We start from the raw sequence: 22,903 nt of genomic DNA, 5'->3' as shown, positions 1-22,903 counted from the left end.
TATGTCATTCTTAAAAAAGACGAATATCTGGCGAAAATGAACATCATACTCTCTGACCAAACTAAGTTCCAAAGGGTAACGAAGGACACTACAGCCGAATTAAAAGCAAAGGTCAACAAACTGATCGAAACTGTGAACGCCAAGAAATCCGGACTCCACCTGCCAAAGATCATTGGGGAATATAAACCTGGATATGCGTATGGAAATGTCAAGACGCACAAGCCTGGAAACCCACTTCGGCCAATCATTAGCCAGATACCCACACCCACGTACAGATTGGCGAAGCGACTCAACGGCCTGCTGACTCCTTATGTTCCTTGCGCCTTCAGCCTGAAGTCTCCAAAGGAATTTGTGGACTTACTGCGGGGCGCACGGGCCACAGGGATAAGAGCCTCGTTGGACGTAGAATCGCTGTTTACCAACGTACCTGTGGACGAGACAATCGGAATGATAGCCGACAGAGTGTATCGTGATCCAGCCTGTACTCCTCTTGACATGCCAGAAAGTATTCTGAGGAAACTACTCCAAGCTTGTACTAAAGAGGCACCCTTCTTGAGCCCGGATGGGCACATGTATAAGCAAGTAGATGGGGTCGCCATGGGTTCTCCCCTAGGTGTCCTGTTTGCAAACTTCTACATGGGTACCATCGAGCAAAAAGTCTTAGTCGACATGAACTTGAAACCGGCCATATACTGCAGGTATGTTGACGACATTTTTACACAGGTACCTGATGTCAGACATCTGCAGGAGCTGAAGGAGGCATTTGAGCAGAGTTCCGTGCTGCGTTTCACTTACGAGACGGAAAAGGATGGGAAGCTGCCTTTTCTAGATGTAACAGTCATGGAAAAGGGCGGAGGTTTCCACACTGCAGTCTACACAAAGGAAACAAACATAGGAATGTGCCTAAATGCCAACAGCGACTGCCCTGACAGGTACAAGAGGAGTGTTGTTAACGCATATGTCGACCGTGCTCTCAGCCACAGCTCAGAATGGAAGCAAGTCGACGAAGAACTCTGTAGGGTAAGGCAGGTTCTAGTCAATAACGGCTTCTCCAATGGTTTCATCGAAGACATCATAAGAAGGAAAGTGAAAAGCCATGCAACCTCCGAAGAGACAACTAACACAACACCTATACCCCCTATTAGACTATTTTACAGGAACTTCTTTTCCACAGCTCATAAAACAGAGGAAAGGGTCCTGAAAGATATTGTTAATAGAAACGTTATCCCTACAGACAAAAATCAGAGGATACAACTGACGATTTACTATAAAACCAGAAAAACGGCCAGCCTACTCATGAGAAACTCTCCAGACACGAAACAGAACGCTTTAAAAGAGACTAACGTCGTCTATGCCTTCAAATGCCCACTTGGGGACTGTAAGCTCCAAAAAACCCAGTATATAGGCAAGACAACAACATCTCTTTCTAGGCGTTTAACGATGCATAAACAACAGGGCTCCATTAAGGAACATATAATCTCTTCCCATAACCAAACCATCGCCAGAGAAATCCTAGTAAACAACACAGAAATCATCGATAGATACAGCGATAGCAGGCGGCTTGACGTTTGCGAGGCACTACACATCAAGAAGTCAACACCAGCAATCAACAGCCAATTATTGCACAACTATATTCTACCCACCTCAAGACTCCGCTCCAATATAGAAGCATCAAGAAATATGGACCAATAGGCTTTCTACAAACACTTCTATTCAATACCCATTGTTTCTGTTCTGTCTTGTGTTGATACTTTTAATACCCTATTAATATCCTCTAGTGTTCTGTCTTGTGTTAATGCCACATCATCCTTCCCACCTCACTCAAATGTAATGCCACATCACCCTTCCCACCTCACTCAAATGTAGATATAAAATCAGGGAAACGCAAGTTCTAATCAGTTGTGTATTTGTGAAGTCTTTGAAAATGTAATAAGTTTTACGAAACGCGCCCGTGTCGCGTCAGACTAGAAATAAAAATGAATTTTGGAGAAGTGATTTTTGATTTACCTCCAACAGTGAAGCATAATGTACGAAAGATTGAGAAAATTCGTGTTAGAATTATTAATCTTACTTTTTCGGTCATATTTAATAATATATGTCTACAGGAAAGACTGCTACCAAAATATACTAATATATATATATATATATATATATATATATATATATATATATATATATATATATATATATATATTGTGACGGGAAAATGTAGAGTGTAGGTATCTCGGCAGTCCTACTAATGGCTGGTGTCAATGCCTATCACATTTTAGAAAAAAAAGATCGACTGCTTGCCTGTGGTCTGTGGTAAAGTAAGGGAAGGCATGCAAAACACATAGTATGAACAATGAAACTTTAATTGACTTTAAAAATTATGAATAAGACAATTCCTTGGCTATGTACAGTGAAAAAAAACAAGTCAAAAAATATAACATAAAAATTAAGAACAAGGGTGACGTTACTCTACAAATAAAATAAAGACAAAAGAATGATTAAACAGGTGCTGAGAATATAGCGCTAGCTGAGAACCTCCACGAATAAACAGAGCGTATATCAGTTGGTTGTTCACAGCTTGAGAGCACAAGGATATTCTAACTTCAATGGCTGGTTCAAGCCCAGACATCGACTTGGTAGAGGGCGCTGAGGTGCAGGTGTGCAGTTGGCAGGTCACCAAACAGAAGCAGGCAGGCTGGAATGGTAGTTTGCTGGTTGATGACGGTGACGAGCCGGCATGGAGGGAGTGAGGAGTGGGGGAAGTTTAGGGTACATTTGCCTCCTGGTCAAAACGTTTTGTGCTGCTGGTAGACGTATCTTGAAGGTAGCATCTTAGTGTTGTATATATACAAGTAACTTGACGTAGGGAAGAGCAGGGTCAATCTCTCTTGAAAGAGATTACCGTCACAACTCTCCCCCGAAGCCTGCTCTAATGGGTCAAGTTATTTCTTCTGATGGTAGAGTGGTATGTGTAGCTGCCTCTACCTCATAGACTCTGGAGAGGGCGTCTGCTACGATGTTGTCGGAACCCTTGATGTAGAAGATCTCCATGTTGAAATTCTGCAGATACAAAGCCCATTGTAGAAGTCGTTGATTGGTGAATTGGGCTTGCTGCAAGAAGCGTAAGGGATTGTGGTCCGAGTAGATGGTGGTAGACCGAGCACCTTGTAGGTATGATGCAAAGTGCTGAAAGTTCAGGACGATGGAGAGAAGTTCCTTTTCGATAGTGCTGTAGTTCTTCTGGTGAGGTTTTAACTTGTAGCTGTAGTAGCTAACAGGTAGAACCTCCTCGCCTCGTTATTGCATCAGGACGCCCCCGATGCCGGTACCACTGGCCTCGACATGGAGGATGAAAGGCTTCGTGATATCTGGCGAGGCGAGAATGGGATTAGAACAGAGCAGAGATTTAAGTTGTTCAAAAGCAATGGTTTGCTGAATGGTCCAATGATACCGTTGCTTGGGGCAGGTTAAAGTGATCAATGGTGTTGCTACCATACTAAAATTCTTCACAAACCTACGGTAGTAGGAGGCAAGACCAAGGAAGCGCAGGAGCTGCTTCCTGGTGGTAGGCTGTGGATAATGCTGGATGGCTTGAGTGTGTATGTTTAACGGAGCAAGGCTGCCACTCCCTATCACATGACCAAGATAACGCACTTTACCTTTAGCAAAGGTGGACTTGCCCAAGTTGATGGTGAGGCCGGCTGTCAGGAGCTTGGCGAACAATCGTTGCAGATGTTCGCTCCAGGTGTTGGTTGCCACAACGATGTCATCCAAGTAGGCGAAGGTGTTATCTAAGCCCTGGATGACGCGGTTGACTGCTCGCTTGAAGGTGGCCGGGGCATTACATAGTCCAAATGGAAGGCGTTCGTATCTGTAAAGGCCAAAAGGAGTGGTGAAGGCAGATTTTTCCTTAGCTCGCTCTGTAAAACACACTTGGTAGTATCCCTTGAGTAAGTCTAGTTTGGATAAATACCGAGCATTACCAATGGCGTCAAGGATGTCATCTATTCTAGGTAATGGATAAGCATCTTTGACAGTCAGAAGATTCAATTTCCTGTAGTCAGTACACAGCCTCACTTTACTGTGCGGTTTCGGCACCAAGATGCAGGGTGAGGCCCAAGAGGACTCACAAGGGGTGGCCAGCCCATGATCCAGAAGGTACTGTACTTCAGCACACATAACTTCCTTTTTGTTTGGGCTGATTCGGTAGAAAGGTTGACGAATCGGTCGGGTGTCAGGGAGTAGCTGGATGTCGTGCTGAACCACATTACACTCCTGTGGATCATCACTGAACAACTTCTGATGTTCCTTGAAGATTCTGACGAGAGGAGCACTATTACTGTCCTGCAAATAGGTGTGAAGATCAGTTAGGATTTCTGAGTTGGAAGGCACTAACTCAGTGTTAGTGCTTTCGGGAGGAGAAGCAGGGAAGGTCTCACTGTGGAGGTATGGACCTTTAAATGTGGATAATGATACCAACACTGTGGGGGGTAGTACCTTGATACTGCTTCAGGAGGTTGACGTGGCACAATTGGGTCTTCCGCCGCCTATCTGGAGTCTCAAGAACGTAGTTGTGGTTGTTTCTGCACTCCTTGATGCGGTAGGGACCTGAAAACTTGTTTTGCAATGGAGAACCTGGGATAGGAAAATATGCCAACACGAAGTCTCCTGGTTTAAATTTCCTTATTTTGCTGCATTGGTCAAAATGAGTCTTCATCCTCTCCTGGGCTTTCAATAGATTGTTATTAGCAAATTTACGTAATCTCTCTAGAAGGTGCTTTAACCTTTGAAGAAACTTGAGCACATTCTGAGGGTCACTGAAGGTGGCATTACGTAGAGAATCTTTAAAAGCTTTGAGAGGAGTATGGCACTTACGTCCGTAGAGCATCTCATAAGGGGATACTCCTAGAGACTCATTGGGGAGACTTCTGAAAATACACATGATGAGGTCAAATTGTTTATCCCAGTCCTTCAAGGTTTCAATGCAAAATTTCTTTAGGAGTGCTTTAATAGTCTGATGACTACGTTCAAGAGAACCCTGTGAAGCAGGATGATAGGGGTTGGACCATACCTGTGTGATGTTGAACTTTTCCAGTGTCTTCTTGAAGAGATCACTGGTGAAGTTGGTGCCAGTCACTTTGAACCTCTCTTGGAAATCCATGCTGGGGGGGGGGGAGATCTTCAATAGTTGTTTCACCACAGTAGCAGCCATAATGTTCTTTACTGGAACTGCTATGGGGAATCTGGTGGTATGACACAGGATAGTTAGTATATAGGCGTTGCCAGAACTGGTCCGGGGTAAAGGACCAACACAGTCTATGATGAGTCTGTGGAAACTTTCCGCAGGCACCTGGATAGAAGTCAATGGAGCCTTGGGAATAGAGATGTTAGGTTTACCTGCCAGCTGACATGTATGACACTGTTGCACGTAACTTTTGACGTCTTTAACCATACCTGGCCAGTAGTAGTCTTGTCTGATTCCGTGGTAGGTTTTGTTAAAACCATAGTGAGAAAGTGCACCGTGGGCCAGGTGTAGAATATCGGGCCGTAGGCTCGTGGGAACCACTAGTTGATCGACATTTGCCCAATCGTCATCCTCCTTCAGCTAACTGGGTCTGTACCTGCGGTAGAGCAACTGATTCTCTAGGAAGAACCCAGGGATACTGTCAGGTTGAGTCTCAGCCTGGAAGAATAATGGTGTTAATGAAGGATCTTCCCTCTGTAACTTACGGAACTAAAACATAGTAAAATTCGGTGGTAGATTCTGAGGGTCTTGAGAGACAGCGGTAGCAGTAGAGTCAGCTGGTTGCGGGCGTGCAGCTTGTGCACGGGTGGTCATCAAAACCGGAGGAGAAACTTCATCACTTTCTTGGACCTCTGCTGAAACATACTCAAAAATGGGATTGTCCACAACAGAGTTACACACCTGGGGTTTGTCCATGATGATCAGGTTGGAAGGTTGCAGATCTTCTGCCAAGTCGTTGCCCAGGAGAAGTTGCACTACAGACATGGGAAAAGGCTTCTCCCTGATGGCGACTTGGACTTCACCGGTCACAAAAGAACAATCCAGGTGGACTCTGGCGAGTGGATACGGAGTGGTAGCAGTGAGGTCAGTGATAAGGACGGTTTCCCCGGTGTAGGTGACGTTAGGCACAGCTGATTTCAATATTATGGACTGAAGAGCCGCTGTGTCCCTCTAGATCTTCAATTTGAAACGTCCCTCCGAATCTGTACCGTTGGTAGAGACAGTTCCAGGATACAGGTGTTTGCTGAAGAGAGAAAGATCATTAATGGGAACACCAACATTCATCACAGGCTTACCGGACTTAGGAGGAGTCGGTTTGGGTTTAGTTGTTCCATTGCCTTTGTATTGAGCTTTCCCACATCTATCTATGGTATGTCCAAAGAGTTTGCAATACTTACAATACAATTGAGAGCTCGCTTGATCGGCACTCGCTTCATCATAACTATACCAAGACTTCTTACTGGAGGGTGGTTCTGGTGTAAGCCGGTGGATGAGGCTGTAGGTGTCAGTTGACTTCGCACATCTGATGTAGTCGGTTTCTTCTTTATCTGCTAAATTTATCTTTTGTCCGGTCATGTTGGTCGAGCGGTTAAGGGATCCTGTATGCCACCAGTGTGCTCCTGGCAGTATGGGTTCGAGTCACTTCTGGGGTGTGACTTTTCAGTTGCAGATAGTCCTGGGGACCATTCAGGCTTGTTCGCATTTGTGTTCCTTTTGTGTGCCCCAAAGAATGAGGTGATTTGATAAAATACCATGCCCAAGATTACCAACCAAGTGCCGGCAGGAGGATGGAAATAGCCTCGGCTACCATCCTCTTTTGTCCGGTCGTGTTGGTCGAGCGGTTACGGGATCCTGTACGCTAGCAGTGTGCTCCTGGCAGTATGGGTTCGAGTCACTTCTGGGATGTGAGTGTTTTTTATATAAATATATATATATATATATATATATATATATATATATATATATATATATATATATATGTCGTACCTAGTAGCCAGAACGCACTTCTCTGCCTACTATTCAAGGCCCGATTTGCCTAATAAGCCAAGTTTTCATGAATTAATTGTTTTTCGACTACCTAACCTACCTAACCTAACCTAACCTAACTTTTTCGGCCACTTAACCTAACCTAACCTATAAAGATAGGTTAGGTTAGGTTAGGTAGGGTTGGTTAGGTTCGGTCATATATCTAAGTTAATTTTAACTCCAATAAAAAAAAAATTGACCTCATACATAATGAAATGGGTACCTTTATCATTTCATAACAAAGAAATTAGAGAAAATATATTAATTCAGGAAAAATTGGCTTATTAGGCAAATCGGGCCTTGAATAGTAGGCTGAGAAGTGCGTTCTGGCTACTAGGTACGACATATATATATATATATATATATATATATATATATATATATATATATATATATATATATATATATATATATGTCGTACCTAGTAGCCAGAACTCACTTCTCAGCCTACTATTCAAGGCCCGATTTGCCTAGTAAGCCAAGTTTTCCTGAATTAATATATTTACATAATTTTTTTCTTATGAAATGATAAAGCTACCCATTTCATTATGTATGAGGTAAATTTTTTTTTATTGGAGTTAAAATTAACGTAGATATATGACCGAACCTAACCAACCCTACCTAACCTACCCTAACCTATATTTATAGGTAAGGTTAGGTTAGGTAGCCAAAAAAAGCTAGGTTAGGTTAGGTTAGGTAGGTTAGGTAGACGAAAAAACATTAATTCATGAAAACTTGGCTTATTAGGCAAATCGGGCCTTGAATAGTAGGCTGAGAAGTGCGTTCTGGCTATTAGGTACGACATATATATATATATATATATATATATATATATATATATATATATGTCGTACCTAGTAGCCAGAACGCACTTCTCAGCCTACTATGCATGGCCCAATTTGCCTAATAAGCCAAGTTTTCATGAATTAATTGTTTTTCGACTACCTAACCTACCTAAGCTAACCTAACCTAACTTTTTCGGCTACCTAACCTAACCTAACCTATAAAGATAGGTTAGGTTAGGTTAGGTAGGGTTGGTTAGGTTCGGTCATATATCTACGTTAGTTTTAACTCCAATAAAAAAAATTGACCTCATACATAATGAAATGGATAGCTGTATCATTTCATAAGAAAAAAATTAGAGAAAATATATTAATTCATGAAAACTTGGCTTATTAGGCAAATCGGGCCTTGCATAGTAGGCTGAAAAGTGCGTTCTGGCTACTAGGTACGACATATATATATATATATATATATATATATATATGTCGTACCTAATAGCCAGAACGCACTTCTCAGCCTACTATTCAAGGCCCAATTTGCCTAATAAGCCAAGTTTTCATGAATTAATGTTTTTTCGTCTACCTAACCTACCTAACCTAACCTAACCTAGCTTTTTTTGGCTACCTAACCTAACCTTACCTATAAATATAGGTTAGGTTAGGTTAGGTAGGGTTGGTTAGGTTCGGTCATATATCTACGTTAATTTTAACTCCAATAAAAAAAAATTGACCTCATACATAGAGAAAAGGGTTGCTTTATCATTTCATAAGAAAAAAATTATAGTAAATATATTAATTCAGGAAAACTTGGCTTATTAGGCAAATCGGGCCTTGAATAGTAGGCTGAGAAGTGAGTTCTGGCTACTAGGTACGACATATATATATATATATATATATATATATATATATATATATATACATATATATATGTCGTACCTAGTAGCCAGAACGCACTTCTCAGCCTACTATACAAGGCCTGATTTGCCTAATAAGCCAAGTTTTCATGAATTAATTGTTTTTCGACTACCTAACCTACCTAACCTAACCTAACCTATTATTTCGGCTACCTAACCTAACCTAACCTATAAAGATAGGTTAGGTTAGGTTAGGTAGGGTTGGTTAGGTTCGGTCATATATCTACGTTAATTTTAACTCCAATAAAAAAAAATTGACCTCATACATAATGAAATGGGTAGCTTTATCATTTCATAAGAAAAAAATTAGAGAAAATATATTAATTCATGAAAACTTGGCTTATTAGGCAAATCGGGTCATGTATTGTAGGCTGAGAAGTGCGTTCTGGCTACTAGGTACGACATATATATATATATATATATATATATATATATATATATATATATATATATATATATATATATGTCGTACCTAGTAGCCAGAACTCACTTCTCAGCCTACTATTCAAGGCCCGATTTGCCTAATAAGCCAAGTTTTCCTGAATTAATATATTTACTATAATTTTTTTCTTATGAAATGATAAAGCAACCCTTTTCTCTATGTATGAGGTCAATTTTTTGTTATTGGAGTTAAAATTAACGTAGATATATGACCGAACCTAACCAACCCTACCTAACCTAACCTAGCCTATATTTATAGGTAAGGTTAGGTTAGGTAGCCAAAAAAAGCTAGGTTAGGTTAGGTTAGGTAGGTTAGGTAGACGAAAAAACATTAATTCATGAAAACTTGGCTTATTAGGCAAATCGGGCCTTGAATAGTAGGCTGAGAAGTGCGTTCTGGCTATTAGGTACGACATATATATATATATATATATATATATATATATGTCGTACCTAGTAGCCAGAACTCACTTCGCAGCCTACTATGCAAGGCCCGATTTGCCTAATAAGCCAAGTTTTCATGAATTAAATGTTTTTCGACAACCTAACCTACCTAACCTAACCTAACCTAACTTTTTCGTCCACCTAACCTAACCTAACCTATAAAGATAGGTTAAGTTAGGTTAGGTTGGGTTGGTTAGGTTCGATCATATATCTACGTTAATTTCAACTCAAATAAAAAAAAATTGACCTCATACATAATGAAATGGGTATCTTTATCATTTCATAAGAAAAAAAATAGAGAAAATATATTAATTCAGGAAAACTTGGCTTATTAGGCAAATCGGGTCTTGCATAGTAGGCTGAGAAGTGCGATCTGGCTACTAGGTACGACATTATATATATATATATATATATATATATATATATATATATGTCGTACCTAGTAGCCAGAACGCACTTATCAGCCTACTATGCAAGGCCCGATTTGCCTAATAAGCCAAGTTTTCATGAATTAATTGTTTTTCGACTACCTAACCTACCTAACCTAACCTAAACTAACTTTTTCGGTTACCTAACCTAACCTAACCTATAAAGATAGGTTAGGTTAGGTTAGGTAGGGTTGGTTAGGTTCGGTTATATATCTACGTTAATTTTAACTCCAATAAAAAAAATTTACCTCATACATAATGAAATGGGTTGCTTTATCATTTCATAAGAAAAAAATTAGAGAAAATATATTAATTCAGGAAAACTTGGCTTAGTAGGCAAATCGGGCCTTGCATAGTAGGCCGAGAAGTGCGTTCTGGCTATTAGGTACGACATATATATATATATATATATATATATATATATATATATATATATATATATATATACATATATATATATATATATATATATATATAAATATATATATATATATATATATATATATATATATATATATATATATATATATATATATATATATATATGTCGTACCTAGTAGCCAGAACTCACTTCTCAGCCTACTATTCAAGGCCCGATTTGCCTAATAAGCCAAGTTTTCCTGAATTAATATATTTACTATAATTTTTTTCTTATGAAATGATAAAGCTACCCTTTTCACTATGTATGAGGTCAATTTTTTTTTATTGGAGTTAAAATTAACGTAGATATATGACCGAACCTAACCAACCCTACCTAACCTAACCTAACCTATATATATAGGTAAGGTTAGGTTAGGTAGCCAAAAAAAGCTAGGTTAGGTTAGGTTAGGTAGGTTAGGTAGACGAAAAAACATTAATTCATGAAAACTTGGCTTATTAGGCAAATTGGGCCTTGCATAGTAGGCTGAGAAGTGAGTTCTGGCTACTAGGTACGACATATATATATATATATATATATATATATATATATATATATATGTCGTACCTAGTAGCCAGAACTCACTTCTCAGCCTACTATGCAAGGCCCGATTTGCCTAATAAGCCAAGTTTTCATGAATTAAATGTTTTTCGACAACCTAACCTACCTAACCTAACCTAACCTAACTTTTTCGTCTACCTAACCTAACCTAACCTATAAAGATAGGTTAGGTTGGGTTGGTTAGGTTCGATCATATATCTACGTTAATTTCAACTCAAATAAAAAAAAAAAATATATATATATATATATATATATATATATGTATATATATATATATATATATATATATATATATATATATATATATATATATATATATATATATATATATGTGTGTGTGTGTGTGTGTGTGTATATCACGAAAATAAACACGTGATTAAGAATGTGACAATGTCAGACCACGGAGGAAAATGAAACAGGAATTTCCTTAAGTACTTTCGTATATTAAATACATCTTCAGAAGGAATCAAACATTCCTTCTGAAGATGTATTTAATATACGAAAGTACTTAAGGAAATTCCTGTTTCATTTTCCTCCGTGGTCTGACATTGTCATATATATATATATATATATATATATATATATATATATATATATATATATATATATATATATATATATATATATATATATATAATCTAATTATTAAATTTATATATTAACACATATTTTCTCATCTTATTAGTTAATTTCTTCAACAGCATATCATCATACTCATTCATTCCTACATTCTTTAAAACTATAAACACTGCTTAAATTTACTCTCACTAACAACAAGTAACTTGATTGGAATATAAACTAACTAGAGATATGTTGTTGATTTACTCTGTAAAGGAAATGACAGCTTCATTATGTTATGAGTATTAAGACTCTTGGTACCAGTGACACAAATTAACAAGAGAATACAAACAGTGCTTTGAAAATTTCGAAAGAGGTCATATTTGTCAAAAAGGTAACAAGCGGGAGAAATTTGGCATATTCTGCAAAAAAGGTACAAGTGAGATAATTTTTGTTATATCCCGCCACAAGTGGAATAAATTTGTTGTATTCCGCATCTAAGTTACAAGCCAGAGAACGTTTTCACATCCAGGAACAAGGGTACAAGCTGATAAAATATATCATATTCCAGAACAAGTGTGCAAGCTGGAGAAATATACCATATTCCGGAAAAAGCGTACAAGCTGGAGAAGTATATCATATACCCAAACAAGGGTACAAGCTGGAGAAATATATTATATTCCCGAGCAAGGGAACAAGCTGGAGAAATATATCATATTCCGGAACAAGGGTACAAGATGGAGAAATTTCGTTTTAGGATGGAAAAGGGGCAGTACCGGTTAACAAATAGGATTGTGTACGAGTTGAGTGAGCTTCCAGTAGAAATTTTAACATAATGGTAATATGCATGATGTGACGGTAACGCGTTGGTGTTCGGCTGTTTAAGGCTAGGGGTATGGCCTCGTCACATAGTTATAAAAAAAATAGAAAAAACTGGAACTTCGTCTGTGGTAAGGTAAGGAGAAGACACACAAAACACAAGTAAACTTTAACAATGAAATTTTAATTACGTTAAATAAATCAAACATGAAAATAATGCACAAACAAATTCTTATAATAAAATCAATGAATCAAAATAATAAGAATACTTAAATGACAAAATGAAAAGTTACGTTAAGGCAAAATAACAAGAAGTGCAACACAAAGGTAAGTGGGAGGTGCTGGAATATTGGCTTAAAGCCACCACCTCTCTCAGTACACGCTAACGTCTAGCTGGGAGGAGTGCTGGCTACGAAAGCACGGAACATTCTGAAGACTGATGTTGGGGCGACCCCAGACATCAGGTAGTATTGGGGGGCGAGTGCAGGTGCAGCCAGACCGGCGACCAATCAGCGGAGCCGTAGCGATCAACGGGTAGTTTGGTGATTTGGGTCCGAACAGGTGGCGGGCTGCATACGTTTCTGCTCACCCTTGCAAGCCTTGCTGGTGTTGTTGTCGTTGTTGGACATTTCTTCCATAGTCTTTTTATATAATTGTGAAGACGTAATTTTGGAGGGAAGAGCAGGCTCAATCTCTTGAAGGAGATTATCGTCACAATGATTGAGAGCGTGAAATAGACGAGACCCACCTAGTGTAAGCCAACAGACCTGCAGAGGTGTATCCTAAGTCTTGTGCTCGTCTATCTTACCGTTCAGCGTTTTCTCACAATATAACGAGTGTCAAATATGAAATGGTTTACCTAGGCAAAGAGTAAAAACATTTCAAGCCTACCTAGCCTATGAAAGCCGATGCTCATTCATCTCATAGATCGTAATTAATTTTTATTTTGGTCACTAAAGAACCGGAATTTTAACGCAATGTTTGTTAATGCTATAATTACCTTACAGATTGTAGATGCAGGCCAAATCGCCGCTGCACTAAAGCACATATTAAAACGTGAAATACCGTAAAATAAATATCATGTGATGTTCAGTGAAATTTGTATTCATTATCCAAACTAATCATTATGAAGACAGTGGTGTCCACTGGGTTCTGATACAAGAAGTGCAGCGGTCAATATACCAGTATACAAGTCTCTTTTTGTGCGTTCTGGGAGAGCTGATTATAAAGGAGAAATTGCAGCACTTTTGTTTTAATTTGTTTTGTAATTATTAAATCCTAGAAATCCTAAAGATTGTGAATATGTTGGATTCTGGTCTGTTTATTCTGTCTTGCAGATACAAACCCATTAGGTGCTGCACTATTTCGGTGAACAATACATTTATGATAACATTACTGTTATATCACGACCACTGCATTGGTAATTGTTTTATCCTGTATCCAAGCTATGCACGAATCCATGATAATCTTTCGAAAAGTCTAGACTGTAGATTGTAACTGTTGCATTTATTGCAACTGTATTGAGGAATATTAATTCTTTAAAAACAAGTAAATTATAATGAAGGAGAAACCATAAAACACTCTGTGTTGGGCACACGTGTAAATATTATGGCGGGAAGAGACTCACAGCCTGTTATGAATATAATTTGTCAAATTTATCCCTAAATAAAGAATCAATAAATATCTAAAGTAATTTTTGTACTATAAATGCAAACCATGATTAATCTCACCTCCACCATGACCAGAGAACTTTCAAGACTTGATGGGAAAAAAGATGAAGATAGCAACAACCTTGCAGTACTTTCCATATGTCGACTTCGTGCGGCTCAGCGACACACCGGGAACTGCAGTAGTGTTGACAGACTCAATTGACTCTCGAATCATCCAAACCTTCGCGGCCAAACTAAACTTCACGTAAGATTTCTTTTGTTTTGTAAAATTTACAGCCTTTATATTAGTTACTACGCTGTCATATCTAAACACACGAACACACTCACAGACTCTGCAGACACAAATTCGATTCTGCAGACACAAATAGTAAATACGAAAGGCGGGATCCATGAGCTAATATCTCGACTCTGCAGACACAGACACAAATAGTTAATACGTACATGCATAAGGACCAACCGAAGCTGTTCTATAAGGGGAAAAGCAACAGTGGTAGACCATATACAAAAGTTAAAAAACAGCTCAAGGAACTGGATAAAATAAATTTAAAGGGCTGGACTTCAGCCATCTTAATAACTATTAAAGGAAGCAGCAGAGCGAGATTTTGATCGTCAGAACAGTAAATAATAAAGCAACAGATACAGGAAGGTTAGTAGGCGAGCATAAAGAGCTATACCTTACTTCCCGGTAAACATTGGTGGGTATGTGAATATTCCTGCTGTTAGACAGGATTATTCACACATACAAACACACACACTCACAGCCAGAGTGTGTGTGTCACATAGACAGTGTAAACAGTGAGTACACACACACACACACACACACACACACACACACACACACACACATACACACACACCAGGGGGCCTGGTAGCCAGGTGGATAGCGCACAGGACTCGTAATTCTGTGGCGCGGGTTCGATTCCCGCACCAGGCAGAAACAAATGGGCAAAGTTTCTTTCATCCTGAATGCCCCTGTTACCTAGCAGTAAATAGGTACCTGGGAGTTAGTCAGCTGTCACGGGCTGCTTCCTGGGGTGTGGGAAAAACAAAGAAAGAAAAAAAAAGAAACAAAGTAGTTAGTAAACAGTTGATTGACAGTTGAGAGGCGGGCCAAGAGAGCAAACTCCAACCCCCGCAATCACAACTACGTGAATACAACAAGGTGAATACACCACAAGATTATCGACGACCCACCGTGTATTCTCCTAGAGTGTTTGCGGGAGGCTGGCTGGTAAGAGTTTTCTCTTAAGACTTCAACAGTGTGCAAGGTTTACATAATATCATATCATAGACACTAATGTATTTCATTCAATAATACAATCGTAATTGGTAGTCAGGAAACAAGGACAGCAACTGTGTGCTCACTGGGAACCCAGATAAGCCGCTAATCCTCCCGCTGTAATCTGAAGACAACACCCTCACCCAAACACCCACTACCACGTATGCACGTACACACACACACGTACACACTCCAGCACACACACTAGACACACACATGCACACAGGCATACATGCATGCACACACATGCACACGTACACGCACGCACGCACACACACATGGAGCCCGTACGTTGTCAAGCACAAGACGAGGCTGGTAAAAGTTCAGAGGTATGCCACTAGACTAGTCCTAGAACTAAGAGGCATGAGTTACGAGGAAAGGCTGTGGGAAATGCGCCTTACGACACTGGAAGACATTAAAGTGAGGGGAGACATGATCACTACCTACAAAATCCCCAAAGGAATTGAAAGGGTAGACAAGGATAAACTATTCAACACTGGCGGTACGGGAACAAGGGGACACAGGTCTAAACTGAGTAACCAAATGAGCCACAGGGACGTTAGAAATAACTTTTTCAGTGTCAGAGTAGTTAACAGGTGGAATGCATTAGGCAGAGATGTGGTGGAGGCTGACTCCATACACAGTTTTAAATGTAGATATGACAGAGCCCAGTAGGCTCAGGAATTTGTACACCAGTTGATTGACAGTTGAGAGGCGGGACCAAAGAGCCAGAGTTCATCCCCATGCAAACACAGCTAGGTGAGTACAACTTTGTGAGTACACAAACATTGTATCTCTCTCTCTCTCTCTCTATCTCTCTCTCTCTCTCTCTCTCTCTCTCTCTCTCTCTCTCTCTCTCTCTCTCTCTCTCTCTCTCTCTCTCTCTCTCTCTCTCTCTCTCTCTCTCTCTCTCTCTCTCTCTCTCTCTCTCTCTCTCTCTCTCTCTCTCTCTCTCTTTCTCTCTCTCTCTCTTTCTCCCTCTCTCTGCCCTCCTCCTTACAAATCATATCAAGTCATAGTAGGAACAAGGACAAACATGGCAGCAAGGAGTGCATGGCAGCATGGGAGCCGGTCGGTCGAGCGGACAGCGCACTGGCCTTGTGATCCTGTGGTCCCGGGTTCGATCCCGGGCGCCAGCGAGAAACAATGGGCAGAGTTTCTTTCACCCTATGCCCCTGTTACCTAGCAGTAAAATAGGTCCCTGGGTGTTAGTCAGCTGTCACGGGCTGCTTCCTCGGGGTGGAGGCCTGGTTGAGGACTGAGCCGCGGGGACACTAAAGCCCCGAAATCATCTCAAGATAACAAGATAACAAGGAGTACCATGGGAACAGGGAAAAGTAAATGTGACCAAATGAAGGAAATATTTGCCCAGGTTTTGGAGGATACCAGGAGGGAGATGCAGGAAATGAATAATACAATAAGCAACCTGGAAAGTGTACTGACAGCAGCAAAAGAGGTGATTAAAACCCTCAAATAGAACAATACTGAGGCTGAGACTAAGACCCAAAGAGAAGATGAAAAATAGTACATTGGAAGGGAATGCCATTGTACAGGCAACCTTTGCAGAATTGGTAAAAAAGAAGAAGGAAGTAATGTCCACAGTGAGGGAGGTAGACATGAGAGCAGCCATCTCACTGGAAGCAGCAAGGTCCACTAGTCAGCTGCTGGAAAGAAAATGATCAGTGGTAGCTGTGGGAATTAAAGAGCAGGTAAGCTACAAGAGGACAAAATGAAACAATAAGGACAGAGCAGCAGCAAATGAAATACTAAAGGGGCTAGAGATGGAAGGGAGCTGAACATAGCATTGAGAAGGTTTTCAGGTTAGGTTGGTACAACTAGGACATAAACCGTATGTTGAAGATAGTGTTTGCAAGCGAAATCACAAAGAATATTTTATCAAGGAAGAGCCACCTGCAATATGTGGGAGAATTAAAAAAAGTATTCTTCCAGATGGACATGATGAGGGAGAAGAGAGCCATGGCTGCAGGAGCAAAGAAGAAGCTCAGGGCGAGAGGAAAAAAACATGAAATCACAGCTTCCAACACAGCATCCCTAGGGGTGAGGGGAAAACCCATAACCAGCATTACGGTAATACCAGAGGGTAGGGCATTTCCACAACCCTTCTTTGCATAGAAACACCCCCCCTACCCCAAACTTCCCCTGCCCCGACTGAAATGATCAGCAAACTCTCCCTTCCCCCCCCCTCCCCACTCCCACCTTGCTACCCCTCCCCTACTTCCACCATGCCCACCCTCTTCCCTTTCCCACACTATCATCCCTCCCCCATCATCCCTTACCCTTCCTGTCCCTCCTTCACTTGACTCCCCCACCCTTCACACCAGTATCCTCTGAGACCCCATTACCCACCCCACAAATCCTCACACCCATGGAACAACTTCCCCCACCAGCAGAACACTCACCAAGAAGGGGACATGAGAAGGGCAATATACTCTAACATAGATGGGATTACAAATAAAACAAATGAACTTAGAGAATGGGTACTTGAAGAAAACCCAGACATAATAACACTCACATAAACAAAGCTTACGAAAACCATAACAACTGCAGTGTTTCCACAGGACTACTATGTTGTGAGGAACGAGAGAGAAAGAAGAGGATTAGGAGGAGGTGGTGTAGATCTGCTGGTAAAAAAAGGTTTTGATGAGATGGTTATTCAGGGCTGTGATGGTTTCAGTGACTACATAGCAGGTTCCATAGCAACTAAGGAAAATAAATTATAGTCGTAGTCATATATAACCAACCAGCGAATGACAGAAGACCCAGACAGGAATATGATAGAAACAACATGGCCACCATTAAAATAAAAAGAGAAAGAAGCTTCTCTTCCTAGCAGGAATGGATCTGGACTATTAAACATGAGGGACTTCAACCACGGGAAGATAGATTGGGAGAACAGAGACCCACATGGAGGACCAGATAAATGGAGAGTTAATTTAATAAGCTGCTGGACGCCTCAACAAGAAACTTTCTTAGTCAACACATCAAGAGACCGACAAGAATGAGAGGGGAAGATGAACCAGCCATGCTTGGTCTGATATTTACCCAAAATGAATGGTATATGAGGCAAGTTAAGTTGGAAGCACCCTTGGGAATGAGTAATCACAGTGTATTGAGCTTCGAGTACTTGGTACAGCTAGAATTTATCTCCCCAAAATAAGAACCAGGAAACAAAAGGCTGGCATACCGAATGGGAAATTATGAGGAGATGATATGTTTTCTAAGGGATATTCCATGGGACACAGACCTCAGAGCTAAATTTGTACAAAACCTGATGGACTGTGTCACCCAAAAGTGTCAGGAGGCAGTAAACAGGTTTATCCCGGCCCATAAGGAAAACTCCGAGAAGCAAAAGAAGAATCCATGGTTTAATAGGGCATGTATGAAAGCATAGGAACTGAACAAAAGAGCTTGGAGGAACTTCCAAAATAACAGAACACCAGGAAGAAGAGAGAGAGATACCAGGGAACCAGGAATGAGTATGCTAGTGTGAGAAGAGATGCAGATAAGAATTATGAAAATGATATAGCAAACAAAGCCAAAACCGAACAGAAGCTACTCCACAGTCACATCAGTAGGAAAAAAACAGTGAAAGGACAGATAATGAAACTTAGAACAGACGAGGCCAGGAATACAGAGAATGACAAAGAGGTGTGTGAAGAACTCAACAAGAGGTTCCAGGAGGTCTTCACAATAGAACAAGCTGAGGTCACTGCCCTAGGACAGGGAGCAGTAAACCAGGAGGCCATGGAAGGGTTAGAAATTATGAGACATGAGGTCAAGCGAAATCTGTTGGATCTGGCCATGAGAAAGGCTGTAGGTCCAGTTGGGTTCTCACCATGGGTATTGAAAGAGTGTGCAGGAGCACTTTGCTTGCCACTCTCCATAGTGTATAGTAGGTCACTGGAGATGGGAGAGTACCAGAAATATGGAAGACGGCTTATGTGGTCCCATTATACAAAAAGGGTGACAGATAACAGGCACTGAACTACAGGCCAGTGTCCTTAACTTGTATGCCATGTAAGGTGATGGAGAACATCGTGAGAAACACTTAGTAACACATCTGGAGAGAAGGGACTTCGTGACAATCCTTCAACATGGGTTCAGGGAAGGTAAATCTTGCCTTTCAGGCTTAATAGAATTTTACGATCATGTGGCACACGCACTAGGAGACACAGGTGGAAATTGAGTGCCAAAAGGAGCCAAAGAGATATTGGAAAAGAACTTTTTTAGTGTCAGAATGGTTGACAAATGGAATGCATTAGGAAGTGATGTGGTGGAGGCTGACTCCATACACAGTTTCAAGTGTAGATATAATAGAGTCAAATAGGCTTAGGAACCTGTACACCAGATGATTTTGAGTCGAGAGGCGGGACCAAAAAGCCAGAGCCCAACCTCCGTAAGCACAAATAGGTGAGTACACACACATACACTCACACACACACACACACACAAGAGGCCTGGTAGCCTGGTGGAAAGTGTGCAGGACTCGAAATTCTTTGGCACGGGTTCGACTCTCGTACCAGGCAGAAACAAATGGGCAAAGTTTCTTTCACCCTGAATGCCCCTGTTACCTAGCAGTAAATAAGTACCTGGGAGTTAGTCTGCTGTCTCGGGCTGCTTCCTGGGGTGTGTGTGTGTGTGTGTGTGTGTAGTGTGGAAAAAAAAGTATTAATAGAAAACAGTTGATTGACAGTTGAGAGGCAGGCCGAAAGAGCAGAGCTCATCCCCCGCAAGCACAACTAGGTGAATACAACTAGGTAAATACACATACACACACACACACACACACACACACACACACACACACATGCACACACACACACACACACACACACACACACACACACACACACACACACACACACACACACACACACACACACACACACACACACACACACACACACACACACACACACACACACACACACACACACACACACACACACACACACACACACACACACACACACACACACACACACACACACACACACACAGCTGAGGATGAGTTGGCCTTGCTGCTGACTACTCCCCTATTTGTGCTTGCGGGGGATTGAGCGATGGCTCTTTGGTCTCGCATCTTAACTGTAAATGAACTGGTGTACAGATTCTTGAGTCTACTGGGCTCTATCATATCTACATTTTAAACTGTGTATGGAGTCAGCCTCCACCACATCACTGCCTAATGCATTAAATCTGTTAACTACTCTGGCACTGAAAAAGTCCTTTCTAACGGTCCTGAGTCTCATTTGGGTACTCAGTTTCCACTTGTGTCCCCTTTTTAGCATACCCACCGTTTTAAACAGTATATCCTTATCTATCTTGTCAATTCCTCTGAAATTTTTCTAGAGAGTACTCATTTCCCCCTTTTACTCTTCTGTCTTCCAAAGTCGCGAGGTGCATTTCTCGCAGCCTTTCCTCGTAACTTATGCCTCTTAGTTCTGGGACTTAGTTCTGTATACCTAGTGGCATACATCTGAACTTATTCCAGCTTCTTCTTATGCTTGACAATGTACGGTCTCCATGATGGGGCCACATACCCCAGGATTGGTTACATATGTGGTATACAAGGTTCTGAATGATTTCTTACTCAGGTTCCTAAAGGCATTTCTGATGTTAGCAAGCCTTGCATACGCAGTCGATGTTATTCTTTTTATGTGGGCTTCAGGAAACAGGTTTGGAGTGATATCAACTCCTAGATCTTTCTCTCTGTCCGTTTCCTGAAGGACATCTTCTCCCATTCGGTATCTTGTGTCTGGTCTCCTATTTCCACTACCTAGTTTCATTGCCATACATATCGTTGGGTTGAACTTTAATAGCCATTTGTTGGACAATTCATTCAGTTTGTCTAGGTCATCTTGTAGTCTCATACTATCTTCCTCGGTCTTAATCCTCCTCATAATCTTTGCATCATTACCAAATAATGAGAGGAATGATTCTATACCCTCTGGCAGATCATTTATATATATCAGAAACAGTATAGATCCAAGGACTATACCCTGCGGGACTCCACTAGTGTCGTCTCGCCACTCTGAGCCTTCACCCCTCACAGTGACTTGCTGTCTTCTGTTGCTTAGGTACTCCTTTATCCAGTGAAATAACTTCCCTTTCACTCTTGCCTGCATCTCCAGCTTGTGCACTAGTCTCCTTTGTGGTACTTTGTAAAAGTCTTTCTGGCAATCCAAAAATATGCAGTCTGCCCACCTCTCTCTCTATCATGTCTCATTTGTGTTGTCTGGTCATAGAATTAAATTTATCCCGTGAGGCATGATTTGCCCTCCCTAAACCCATGCTACTGTTGTGTTACAAAGTTCTTTCACTCCAGATGTTGCACTAGTTTTCTACGCACAATCTTCTCCGTCATCTTGCATGGTATAGAAGTTAGAGACACAGCCTGTAGTCCAGTGCCTCCTGCCTGTCACCCTTCTTGTATATTGGGACTACATTGACTATTTTCCAAATTATTGGCAGTTCACCTATTACCAGTGATTTGTTGTTCACTCTGGATAGTGGCAGGCACAGTGTTTCCTCTCTTTCCTTTAGAGTCCAGGGTGAGATTCCATCCGGGTCTATAGCCTTTGTTACATCCAATTGTAGCAGGTGCTTCCTCACCTCCTCCTCAGGTAATCACAGCACATCACGGTAAGTGTACGGCCTTTAAGGGTCGTAACCCTAAGGGCCCAGTTCGGTTCCTGAAAGAGGCACAAACAAATGGGCATAGTTTCTTTCACCTTGGTGCTCCTGTTCACCTAGCAGTAAATAGGTACTTGGGAGTTAGACAGCTGCTATGGGCTCCTTCCTGGGAATGTGTGTGTGTGTGTGTGTGTGTGTGTACTCACCTAATTGTGCTTGCGGGGGTTGAGCTTTGGCTCTTTGGTCCAGGTGTGTGTGTGTGTGTGTGTGTGTTTGTGTGTGTGTGTGTGTGTGTGTTTACTAGTTGTGTTTTTGCGGGGGTTGACCTTTGCTCTTTCAGCCCGCCTCTCAACTGTTTAACTAACTACTTTTTTTTTTTCCACACCACACACACACACCCCAGGAAGTAGCCCGTGACAGCTGACTAACTCCCAGGTACCTATTTACTGCTAGGTAACAGGGGCACTTAGGGTGAAAGAAACTTTGCCCATTTGTTTCTGCCTCGTGCGGGAATCGAACCCGCGCCACAGAATTACGAGTCCTGCGCACTATCCACCAGGCTACGAGGCCCCTGTGTGTGTGTGTGTGTGTGTGTGTGTGCGCGCGCATGTGTAAAAGAAATATCTGTAGTAAACATATTAAAGGAATATAAAATAGTTAGAAAGGCGTGATCGAAGAGCTAATAGCTCGATTCTGCAGATAAAAATAGTAAATATAAATATTAAATTTACGCGCACACACACACGACCTGGACAAACTGGAACCATGGTCTTGAAAATGGCTACTAAAGTTTAACTCAGGAAAGTGTAAAGTAATGATATTAGGCGAAGGGAGCGGGAGGCTGAATACAGGGTTCCATCTGGGAGGTGAAATCATGCAAGAGTCAAATA

The sequence above is a fragment of the Procambarus clarkii genome, chromosome 25 (genome assembly GCF_040958095.1).
Source record: "Procambarus clarkii isolate CNS0578487 chromosome 25, FALCON_Pclarkii_2.0, whole genome shotgun sequence".
Taxonomy (NCBI): Eukaryota; Metazoa; Arthropoda; class Malacostraca; order Decapoda; family Cambaridae; genus Procambarus; species Procambarus clarkii.
Note: the sequence above shows the minus strand (reverse complement) of the source record.